General features: G+C 30.3%; 1 pseudogene across 1 annotated transcript in view; it reads left to right on the top strand.

Moving 5' to 3' along the window:
* The window catches only part of LOC143256430 (dnaJ homolog subfamily C member 7-like), a 104193-nt pseudogene that overhangs the window by 74258 nt on the left and 17284 nt on the right, over positions 1 to 12651 (top strand). The window contains exons 5-9 of the transcript XR_013031353.1: positions 2643 to 2716; positions 3551 to 3669; positions 4069 to 4221; positions 6760 to 6851; positions 9832 to 9905. The product of XR_013031353.1 is annotated as a dnaJ homolog subfamily C member 7-like (transcript). The remainder of the gene's footprint in view (positions 1 to 2642; positions 2717 to 3550; positions 3670 to 4068; positions 4222 to 6759; positions 6852 to 9831; positions 9906 to 12651) is intronic.

The following is a 12651-nucleotide window of genomic DNA, read 5'->3' as shown; positions in this document are numbered from 1 at the left end:
AGTAGTTGTACTAGTAATAAACCCATTACAAACAGTAGTAGTAAATCTGTTAATAAGTAGTTGTACTAGTAATAAACCCATTACAAACAGTAGTAGTAAATCTGTTAATAAGTAGTTGTACTAGTAATAAACCCATTACAAACAGTAGTAGTAAATCTGTTAATAAGTAGTTGTACTAGTAATAAACCCATTACAAACAGTAGTAGTAAATCTGTTAATAAGTAGTTGTACTAGTAATAAACCCATTACAAACAGTAGTAGTAAATCTGTTAATAAGTAGTTGTACTAGTAATAAACCCATTACAAACAGTAGTAGTAAATCTGTTAATAAGTAGTTGTACTAGTAATAAACCCATTACAAACAGTAGTAGTAAATCTGTTAATAAGTAGTTGTACTAGTAATAAACCCATTACAAACAGTAGTAGTAAATCTGTTAATAAGTAGTTGTACTAGTAATAAACCCATTACAAACAGTAGTAGTAAGTAGTTGTACTAGTAATAAACCCATTACAAACAGTAGTAGTAAATCTGTTAAGTAGTTGTACTAGTAATAAACCCATTACAAACAGTAGTAGTAAATCTGTTAATAAGTAGTTGTACTAGTAATAAACCCATTACAAACAGTAGTAGTAAATCTGTTAATAAGTAGTTGTACTAGTAATAAACCCATTACAAACAGTAGTAGTAAATCTGTTAATAAGTAGTTGTACTAGTAATAAACCCATTACAAACAGTAGTAGTAAATCTGTTAATAAGTAGTTGTACTAGTAATAAACCCATTACAAACAGTAGTAGTAAATCTGTTAATAAGTAGTTGTACTAGTAATAAACCCAGTACAGACAGTAGTAGTAAATCTGTTAATAAGTAGTTGTACTAGTAATAAACCCATTACAAACAGTAGTAGTAAATCTGTTAATAAGTAGTTGTACAGACAGTAATAAACCCATGTACAAACATTACAAACAGTAGTAGTAAATCTGTTAATAAGTAGTTGTAGTAGTAATAAACCCATTACAAACAGTAGTAGTAAATCTGTTAATAAGTAGTTGTAGTAATAAACCCATTACAGACAGTAGTAGTAAATCTGTTAATAAGTAGTTGTAGTAATAAACCCATTACAAACAGTAGTAGTAAATCTGTTAATAAGTAGTTGTACTAGTAATAAACCCATTACAGACAGTAGTAGTAAATCTGTTAATAAGTAGTTGTGTAGTAATAAACCCATTACAGACAGTAGTAGTAAATCTGTTAATAAGTAGTTGTAGTAATAAACCCATTACAGACAGTAGTAGTAAATCTGTTAATAAGTAGTTGTACTAGTAATAAACCCATTACAGACAGTAGTAGTAAATCTGTTAATAAGTAGTTGTAGTAGTAATAAACCAGTATAAACAGTAGTAGTAAATCTGTTAATAAGTAGTTGTAGTAATAAACCCAGTACAGACAGTAGTAGTAAATCTGTTAATAAGTAGTTGTAGTAGTAATAAACCCACAACAGACAGTAGTAGTAAATCTGTTAATAAGTAGTTGTTGTAGTAATAAAGTCATTACAAATAGCAGTAACAGAAGCAGCAAGTCCATTACAAGTAATTACAAACAGTATTTTGGGAAGAAGTGATGCATTGAATGACAAGCTGTCTCAGGAAGTTTACACTGGAAGCAACTTTGTGAAGAGTCAAGAAATTATAACACTGTAGTTATTACATTTTAATGGATGAGTGATATCTAATTAGTATTACACAAGGAGCTAATTATATTTATTAGTCAACATGGATTAGTTTGTGGAGAGAAACTGAGGGAATGGGATTATCAGATTCTTATTGGTTTCATACTGAATTACATGTATTATACAGTTTCTTATACAACAGTTAAGGATTGTGGGTTGTTTTATGAGGATGGATTATTGGTGAAGGTGCTGGTGGCACTTGTGTTACAGTAGTTGGATTGGTGGTGAAGGTGCTGGTGACACTTGTGTTACAGTAGTTGGATTGGTGGTGAAGGTGCTGGTGACACCTGTGTTACAGTAGTTGGATAACTGGTGCTGGTGCTGGTGACACTTGTATTACAGTTTTGGATAACTGGTGATGGTGCTGGTGACACTTGTGTTACAGTAGTTGGATAGCTGGTGCTGGTGACACTAGTTAACCTAGTTTAAATTGCTATGCTTGTTAATACATATAGTCTATAGTGTTCATGAATGTGAACATATCGTATGATGGTAAAGAATGTAAAAACAAACAACATTTACAAATATGTTTTAAGTTGAACAGCACAGGTAGTGTTATGAGAATGGTTAATGTAAATTAGTAGACAACGTATAGGTCAAGGTTTGTCACCAAGAGATCTTCACTTTTATAAACATTTATTTTGAAAAAGGTTTTAAAAGTTAGTGGTTTTTCAAAGATTGAACATGTTGTGAAAACTACTGTAAAATTTAAGCAATCAGTTTAATGTTTTGTAAAAGAATCTTTTGATACTGAGTATTAAAATAATGTTTATTTCAGCTTGTGTATCATTATATACTTGTATCTGTTTACATTAAACACATGTCGACAAGTTGACACAGTGAACAGCTAATGAAACTGTACTTTAACAAGTGTGATTACCAGGTATTTTATTGTTTTCTTCCCTCATTTGTAGAAAAGAATTTGGAAATTCTAGAACATTTTATGCGAGATGGAGAGAAAGCATATGACAAAAAAGAGTACAGAAAAGTAATAATTTTTGTACATATTTGTAGCAATAATAGTCAGAATATGTTTTATATATTGAGTCTTTAGAAACTTTGTTCTCAAAATAATTTTCCTGAGACTACTTTAATCATAAAAATAAACATTCAGATAGGTAACATTTATTGTGTCGTCAGTAGCGATATGAGGACCTTGTAAGAATTTCGTGAATTTTATTTGTTTGATTTAAAAGTGTTAAACGATCTAACTCTGTAACATTTCTGTTTGTTTAGTTTTAGAATTAAGGACAATATTGTGGAGAAATTCTTTAAAATATATTTTTATTGACTTGCATTGTAGCTTATTTTATTAAAAATAAACAGCCCTTGTCTGATGTCTTACTACTTTCCAAAGTATTTGGGTGAAGTTTTCTGATAGTACATATCAAACTAGTGTTATAACTTGGGAATCTATAATAGTGAAGAAGGTTTTATGTGTTTTATAAGTAACTTCTATTTTCCTTCAATGCTTACTTCATTTAGAGTATTAGTTGGATGTTTAATGTATATATTTATTGTATAATTTTTTTTTATCAACTTTTATGCAAAGGGATTATTTAACATTATTAACGTGATATATGGATTTAGGACTTGTATTAGTCTTCCATTGAACTTTATACCTTGTTAGATATTAGTCAAATTGGGACCAAACATTGTAACAGCATGATTAGTTCATTGAGTAATCAATACATTCTAATCATTATAATTGAGAACAGTGTATTAAATTAGCTAGAGTCATTACTGGTGTAATATTTAATTTCATCTGAAAAGGTTAATAAATTATATTTCATTACTTTAAAAATGTAAAAATATTTCTTAGGTTGTTTTCTGCATGGACAGAGCCATTCAGCAAGCTGTTAGTTCAAATAAGTTGAAACTTATAAAAGCAGAGTGTTTAGCTTTTTTAGGAAGATACGAAGAAGCCCAAGAAATAGCGAAGTACGTTGTTGGTTTTATGATATCTTTATATCAGTTCTTAACAACAATTACAAATCTTAAGACCAATGGTAATTTGATGAGGGAGTCTTATAAGTACTATTGTTTCTAGTCAGATCATGTCTTGTCTTTATTTTCTTGAATTTTGATTTCTCTAATGTCTTTTATCAAAGTGTTCACTTTATAGGCACTAGAGTAGTGTCCAGTCAAATAAAGACTGGTTATAGGGTACTGGGTTTGTTGTCTGTTATCAAAGTGTTCACTTTATAGTCACTGGATAGTAGTGTCCAGTAAAGTATTGGCTACTAGTGTTTGAATGACTGGTCATCAGATAGTGGTTTCTAGTAAACTATTGGCAATTTATTGGTTAAAGAGGTAATTTTACATGTTTTGCTATTCCAGTGATATTCTCCATGTAGATGCTATGAGCGTAGATGCACTTTATGTTCGGGAATGTGTCTATATTACCAGGATTTTGTTGAAAAGTCCTACAATCATTTACAGCAAGTCCTGAGGCTCGCACCTGATTACTCAAAAGTTCAAGATCTTTATAGGGTGAGTTAAAACTTTGTTTTATTGTAGTTGTCTATTAAATGTTTATACAGTGTTGATGTAACATGACCTGAAACAAAACTTGGATGGTGTTATTTACTGATTTCTATTGGTTGTACCTGTCAGAGTTAAGCTCTTAATGGGTAAGAAAGATGAAGGAAATGATGCCTTTAAGAAGGAAGACTGCAGGAGGCATATGATCTGTATTCCAGTGCTTTGAAATTGACCCATCCAATGTTTACACCAATGCGAAGATTTACTTTAATCGTGCTACTGTATGTGCTAAGGTAAGTTAACCATTTTGTAGTACTGGTGGTAAAAAATATTTTTTAAAACATTGGACAGCTGTAATAAGTTGTAAGTTATCAATAAGTACAAGTATGAAATATACTGACATTATAATATGATACAATTTAGTTTTATTCATTTTAATGTAACAACAGGTGTTTGAGGAAAGAAACAGAAACATTTGAATAACTGAAATTCTACCCTATGGACTAGTACAGAGAACAGTCATTGTAAGCTCAAATTACTTGAAAAATATTTATATTTAAAAATTAATTTTTTTTGTATTTAACAGAATTTCTATCTCAACAGTCTAAAGAGACAAACATTACTCTAAACTATTTTTTTATCTTATTCAAAATGACAAAAACAGAAACATGTTTAGAATCTGAGGTTCAGGCACAGTTTTAGTGGTAAAGTTACCAGCGTATTGTTCCTTAAAATTCTAAAAGTTCGACTAGAATAGTGTGGAAAAAATAAGAAAACAAAGCATATGGTAATGGCATTATCTTAAAAACAAACATTAATAATTATATATATACACATTAATATGGAAATGTGAGTGATACAAATACAGGAGTTACAAACAACAAGTAGATGGTGAACTGATCAACATTTGCTACAAAACATTATGATACAGACTATAAAAAGTCCTTTGCTTCACACAGAGCATCACACTGTTTTTATACTGCCATATAATATATCAGTGTACAGTGTCCCAAATGTTATGTATTAATTAGTCTTCATAATTCAGCCTATTCTGACCTCCGTTTTTACATGAAACTCGTACAACCTTGAGAATGTTCATGTTGGGACAGTGTGAATTAAGTCATATTTATAAGTGTTGCATTTACCTCGTAAGTAACAAATTATCTTACTTGTCTGATAAGAGTCTTTGTGAAAATTGATTCCTAGCCTAGGTAATCAGTGATGACGAGAAAACCCACTTGTAGAGAAAAATATATATGTAAAAACGGTTGGTTTGGGTTGAGAAAATATTTTACTTATAGGAGCGAACAATGTTTCGACCAAATACTAAATAAAGAAACAAACACAAACAAACACAAAATTAAAAAAAGCCTTACTTATACAACTACTCAAGCCAAAAATAAATCAATACAAAGGAACACCTTTATACCTATATTAATAAATATAATCAAACATCTAAGCACACCCTATACATTCTTACACCCAGCTATACAACTGCCTTTCAAACATGTGTTCAGCTATCGGTCAGTGACCTCTTTCTTTCTTTGTGAACCTGACTATGACTGAAGAAGGTCAAAACGTTGTTCACTCCTCTACATAAAATTTTTCTCGACCCAAACCAGCCATTTTTACATATATGTTTTCCTAGTCTAGACAGTGGAGCTCCTGAAGGAGTGGCATGATAATTAAAATTTTACTGTACCTTTCAACTTTGTATATACCACCAACATTGTTCTCTAAGATACAGTCTCAAACTTGACTGTCATACTGTTATCTTTTTCTGTGTCAAACAAACTGGATTCACCTTTTCTCACTTCACTGTTTGTAGTCAAATGGCCTTTTTAAACTTTTAGTATGTTTTTACTCATTTGCAGCTGTTTTCAGTGTGGCTATCAAGACAAGATCATTTCATACTAATGTGTATTTCAAGGTAATTCACACTTGTATTTACAGCAAAGTAACAAGTTCTTCAGTCAATCTGCAGCTCTCTCATAAAAGACAGATTCTGAGATATTTAATGTCACCTTTGCAGGGTTTCAGTTTTGTTTCTGTGAACACTTCAAGTATTAATTGTGCCAAATTTTTGCATGGAGTATCTCCTTGAATTACTAAAATTTTTATTTCTTCTTGCTTATCGTGTGAGCTATATCCCCAACCCTAATACTACTGGGCATAGTATGACTACTTGTGCTTTTTGTACCAATAAGACAAATTGTGATTAGTTGGGTGATTATCAGTGACAGTGTAAGCCATCAGTATATAACTGTATTGTAAATCAGTTCATTTTAACATCATTAAGTTGTGACATTTGTTTTTGGACCCTATTTCCCTCAATGTTTTCATAATTATATTCAACACTTAACATAGTTACATATATTAATGTTAGTGTCTTTGTAATAAAGCTTGATTAATTGTCATTCTACAGATAGAACAATGGACACTTTTTATGATACTTTGTTTCTTCAAATAAATAGTTTTAGAAAGACAATCTCTAATGTTAATTTGCTTTCATGCTTATTTATCACCATTACTTGGTTCTTATAATAGATTTCAAAATTAAAAGAGGCCATAGAAGATTGTACAGAAGCCATAAGGCTGGATGAGAATTACATAAAAGCGTATCTACGTCGTGCAAAGTGGTAAGGAAGTGCGTCTTTTCGTATAAGCACAGGAAAGTTCACAAACTGTCACACTTAGGTTGCACAGGTTTTCAGTTGATTTAATGAGGTGTTCAAACAACAATGGTTCTTTTTAGGATTTTATTTTGGAAACTTTTGTTAGGTCACTTAAAAGGAAAGTGTCTTAAGTTTTGTTGGTGTTTTGTGACAGTTCATTGTGGAAGATATCAGTTAATTTACTGGGTAACTATATGAAGTGTTTTCACTGTATTTTTAGTTGTCGTAAATTAACTTGTTTATATACTTTTCCACTTGTTACTAACTTATAATTAGGAATGTTTTATATCAGATGTTTATTAGTGTAATTCAGTGTAAGTTGAATTTAAAATCTTACAAGTATATTACAGTTACAAACAGATTTGAACCATTGTATGCTCTACCTTTACAAAAGTAGTGCTAAATCCATTGAGATAACATTTTTTTTCTTTCATTTGAATGATATTAACATTTGTTGACTGGGATACATCTGTATGCTAGACATCATTCTTTTAACATCTAGTAGCCGTTACTTGAACTTGCTTTCAACTTCAACTTATTTAGAGCTTTGCTGACCATTACTGTCATGTTCTTCTTGTCCTCAAGTCCTGACAACTTGTACATCATTAACATGTATTTACATCATGAAACTTTCTCAGGCAATCAGCTGTCATTGTACAGCCAGTCAAAATTCTTTAAATATAGCATAACCCAGTATAATATAAAAATTAAAGACTATACCATGTTGTAAGACAAGTCGACCAGTACAGCAAGTAAACATAGGATGGTTGTCAGCTTTGATGTGAAAGTAGTTGGCTATTCTTTAAGTCAGCAGTCTTCCATTCCAAATAAAATTACTGTAATATGTTAGCAGGATCACAGGAGAAGTACAGATAATTACACTATAAATAGAATCAGTAGTGAGATCCTCAACATGTATGGAATTTATTATTAGAGACCTTGAACATTATAGTTTTATTTACTTACTGGCCAATAATGGATTAACAAGTAAGAGTGCATACAGTATGATAAATATAGGTTTTTTGTTCCTTTTTTGTGTTATTAAAATAAGAGCTAGTTACTAATATTGTTTGGTAACCTGAAAAGAAGAAACACCTTTCATAGGCCTACATGTTTGGTCCATGCTAAGCCTGCTGTAAAGTTTAAACAACTTACTGTCAGAATCAGTTTTTTTTTCTTGCAGTATTTTCTATCATTAACCAAATAAAAGAAGAGGGAATCCTCAATAGCCAGGGCAGGATTAGAGTAAATTAAACTTTAAGACTGTTTTTATTAGCTGTATTTTTGTGCACCACCAATACCCAACATAAGACACATGTATATTCACTTCAGTTTTATTACTCATCAGGATTTATGCTAGCCTACCCTCAAATTGAAATGCATTCATACAGGATTAGAGCAAATTAATTTATGAAATTTTGGACATAATACATCAGTTGAAAGGATTTGATTTGAGTCCAAAACTGTAATTAGATATCAAATGGGTCAAGAGATGATGGTGCTGTGAGCTAAAAGTTTGTACTTGAAAAACTCGGAACCCGTTTCATGAGGCAACATGCCACTACTAGAAACTGTATCATGTAGAGAGGTTTGTGTTATATATTAATTGTCACACAACCACATTGTTTTTTATCTGTTTCACTTCAACATGAACTATCCCATGTGATGCACCTGATTATCACCACAGTTAACTTCCAGAAACTTTTTTTATAATGTAGGTATAAATCCTCTAAAGTATTTCATCATTTGTATTCCTACTAGAAGTTGTATACTAGTGATGAGCAATAATTTTGTAGGTAATAGAACCCATTAGTAATAACTCTAAGAATACATGTGTAGACATAATTGCAGGAAAGTTTGATTTTAAAAACAATGTTTACAATCCATACAGAATGAAAGAAAATTTTGTTCTATGGTAAAAAGATTTACTGAAACAAATTTATATAAATACAAGTTTCAAATGATTGGTTTATATTTCTTGGTTCAAAGATTTAAAAATTGTTCGATGGTAGTACAGTTAAAGATTCATCAATTTATCTATTTAAGTTAGTGACAAAATTAATGGAGTACAGATTTATAGCTATCTCTCTTGCTTTCAAGCAGGAATTTTGTTTACTTATGAACCTCAAACAGGTATTTATTACCATGGCACTGTTTTTATAACTGTTTTTTTTATTATTTCACCAAATTGCTTGATAATACATTTTCTTCTGTCTTTGTGTTTTAGTGGTGATTTTATTTTGTTTCTTGAAGGAGAAAGAACATTACAGAGATTCTGTAAACTTGATGTTTTCATGTACAGTTAAAACCGTACACTTAACTAAAATATCATGAAACCTAATAAAGAAAGTTCTAACTATATACATGAGGTATACCACAAATAAAACTGTTGTATTTTCAGAATTTTTAAAACCTTGAAGATATGGATTCAAGGCCCTGAACAAACTGTTTGACACCTGTGTGCTGTATGATATGAGTTATGGATATTTGAGGCCATGATCAAACTTTGTGAAATCTGTAGAAGTTAGGGATAAAGTTTTTACCTGTAATTATCAAGTGATATAGTGTACAGGTTTTATGAGATTAATTACATGTTTCATAACAAAGACATGTTTTAACGTACTCCTTCAATTAATACAAAATATTTGATGTTGGAGTCTGTGTTAGTGAATAAAACTTAGTTTTGGTAAAAACCAACTTAATATATATCTTACATGATGTTTGAAAGCCCTGTAAATTAATCTGACTTTTTTGCAAGTAATTTATTCAATGTTAAAATAATTATTAAAAAATTGTTTTTGACTAATTCTAGCTATCAGTATTTCTATAAGTAAGTTATTGAGAATGTTACACAGTTCTAGAGTAACAATTTTTGCTGTATCTACAACATACAATTTGTAAGTCAATTTTATATTGTAAAACTGTTTCTGTATCTCTCATTCAGTTACATGGACTTAGAAATGTTTGAAGAATGTGTGAGGGATTACGAAACTGTTTGTATGAAGGAGTCGACTAGAGGTGGGTAGCTATTTTATTTTGAAAATAAATTACCAAAATATCTAGTTATAGAAGATGCGAAGAACCCAAGACTAGTTGACATACGTATAGTTTTATAAAGTAAATATTATTGTACAACCGAATGTTGTAAACAATAATACTGTACAACTGAATATTGTAGAATATAATATTGTACAACTGAATATTGTTGACAAGAATACTGTACAACTGAATATTGTAAAATATAATATTTTACTACTGAATATTGTTGACAGTAATAGTGTACAACTGAATATCGCAGACAGTAATATTGTACAACCGAATATTGTTGACAAGAATACTGTACAACCGAATATTGTTGACAAGAATATTGTTGACAAGAATACTGTACAACCGAATATTGTTGACAAGAATACTGTACAACCGAATATTGTTGACAAGAATACTGTACGACTGAATATTGTTGACAGTAATACTGTACGACTGAATATTGTTGACAGTAATACTGTACGACTGAATATTGTTGACAGTAATACTGTACGACTGAATATTGTTGACAGTAATACTGTACGGCTGAATATTGTTGACAGTAATACTGTACGGCTGAATATTGTTGACAGTAATACCGAACAAGTGAATATTGTTGACATTAATACCGAACAACTGAATATTGTTGACAGTAATACTGTACAACTGAATATTGTAACAGTGTATACAATAATATTTGGCTACTAAGTAATGGAGGACAATACTGTAAGATTGAATGTAGTAGACAGGAGTAACTGTAGAAGTAGGAAGAAGCCAGTAGTAAATTATTAATCAACAGAGACATTTTAAAATAATGAAGCCAGTATAATGCAAGACTTGAGGAAATATATAACTTGTTTGCCTATTTTATAAAGTAAAGAAAAACAGCCTTTTAACTTTAATACCTAAAGTCAATACAATTCAAACAACTATTTAGTACCTCTGTATGGACTACTGCAGTAATGAGTTTGTATAGGAAAGTGTATGTTTTATTTTACACAAGAAAATGGTCAATAGTTTTGTAGTTAATTAGCTGTCTTTCAAAGAAAATAACAGCAGATAGACAGGGTAAGGTTTTAAACTGATGTTAGTGAAAAAGGAATACATAGTTATATATATATTCTGTGTTAGTAAAGAAAATAACAAAGGCCATTGAAAGTCTTGAGGAGAAAGAATCAAGGGAAAAGACAACATCTGGAGTACAGAACACTTTGTTTCATCATAAAAGATCATACACATGAACAAAATCTTGAAATGACTTTAGTGTGTAAAAAAAGAAATGTGTTCAGTACATAATGTGTAGTGTATCTGTTTGTATTATGTTCAGTACATAATGCTTAATGTATCTGTTTGTATTATGTTCAGTACATAATGCTTAATGTATCTGTTTGTATTATGTTCAGTACATAATGCTTAGTGTATCTGTTTGTATTATGTTCAGTACATAATGCTTAGTGTATCTGTTTGTATTATGTTCAGTACATAATGCTTAGTGTATCTGTATTATGTTCAGTACATAATGTGTAGTGTATCTGTTTGTATTATGTTCAGTACATAATGCTTAGTGTATCTGTTTGTATTATGTTCAGTACATAATGCTTAGTGTATTTGTTTGTATTATGTTCAGTACATAATGTGTAGTGTATCTGTTTGTATTATGTTCAGTACATAATGCTTAATGTATCTGTTTGTATTATGTTCAGTACATAATGCTTAATGTATCTGTTTGTATTATGTTCAGTACATAATGCTTAGTGTATCTGTTTGTATTATGTTCAGTACATAATGCTTAGTGTATCTGTTTGTATTATGTTCAGTACATAATGCTTAGTGTATCTGTTTGTATTATGTTCAGTACATAATGCTTAGTGTATCTGTTTGTATTATGTTCAGTACATAATGCTTAGTGTATCTGTTTGTATTATGTTCAGTACATAATGCTTAATGTATCTGTTTGTATTATGTTCAGTACATAATGCTTAATGTATCTGTTTGTATTATGTTCAGTACATAATGCTTAATGTATCTGTTTGTATTATGTTCAGAACATAATGTTTAGTGTATCTGTTTGTATTATGTTCAGTACATAATGTGTAGTGTATCTGTTTGTATTATGTTCAGTACATAATGTTTAGTGTATCTGTTTGTATTATGTTCGGTACATAATGCTTAGTGTATCTGTTTGTATTATGTTCAGTACATAATGCTTAGTGTATCTGTTTGTATTATGTTCAGTACATAATGCTTAGTGTATCTGTTTGTATTATGTTCAGTACATAATGCTTAGTGTATCTGTTTGTATTATGTTCAGTTCATTATGCTTAGTGTATCTGTATCATGTTCAGTACATAATGTTTAGTGTATCTGTTTGTATTATGTTTTATTTCTATGAAGGTCATTTTCCAATGTTAGCATAGTATATAGACTTCAGACTAACCCAAATCTCCTAAGCTGGCTGAAACTTGGGAGATATTATTAGGATTACTGCCAGGAATACTGTAAGCAGTGAGCATACCCATAACTATGAATGTCACCAATGCCATTTTAAAACCTCTTCTGTACATGTTACTAAATTACGTTAACAATATAATTAAACTGCTGTAATATGATTTTATTTTGATATAATTACTGTTATGTAGTATATTATAACTTAAGTTTTGTTCATTTAAGATTTAAAACAGCAGTTGAAACTGCAGTGTTTGGGTGTCACGTGATCTGTTCTTGGTTTTAAGTCTGAACT

This window comes from Tachypleus tridentatus, chromosome 7 (assembly GCF_004210375.1).
Source record: "Tachypleus tridentatus isolate NWPU-2018 chromosome 7, ASM421037v1, whole genome shotgun sequence".
Classification (NCBI taxonomy): domain Eukaryota; kingdom Metazoa; phylum Arthropoda; class Merostomata; order Xiphosura; family Limulidae; genus Tachypleus; species Tachypleus tridentatus.
Note: the sequence above shows the minus strand (reverse complement) of the source record. Positions and strands in the feature narration are given on the sequence as shown.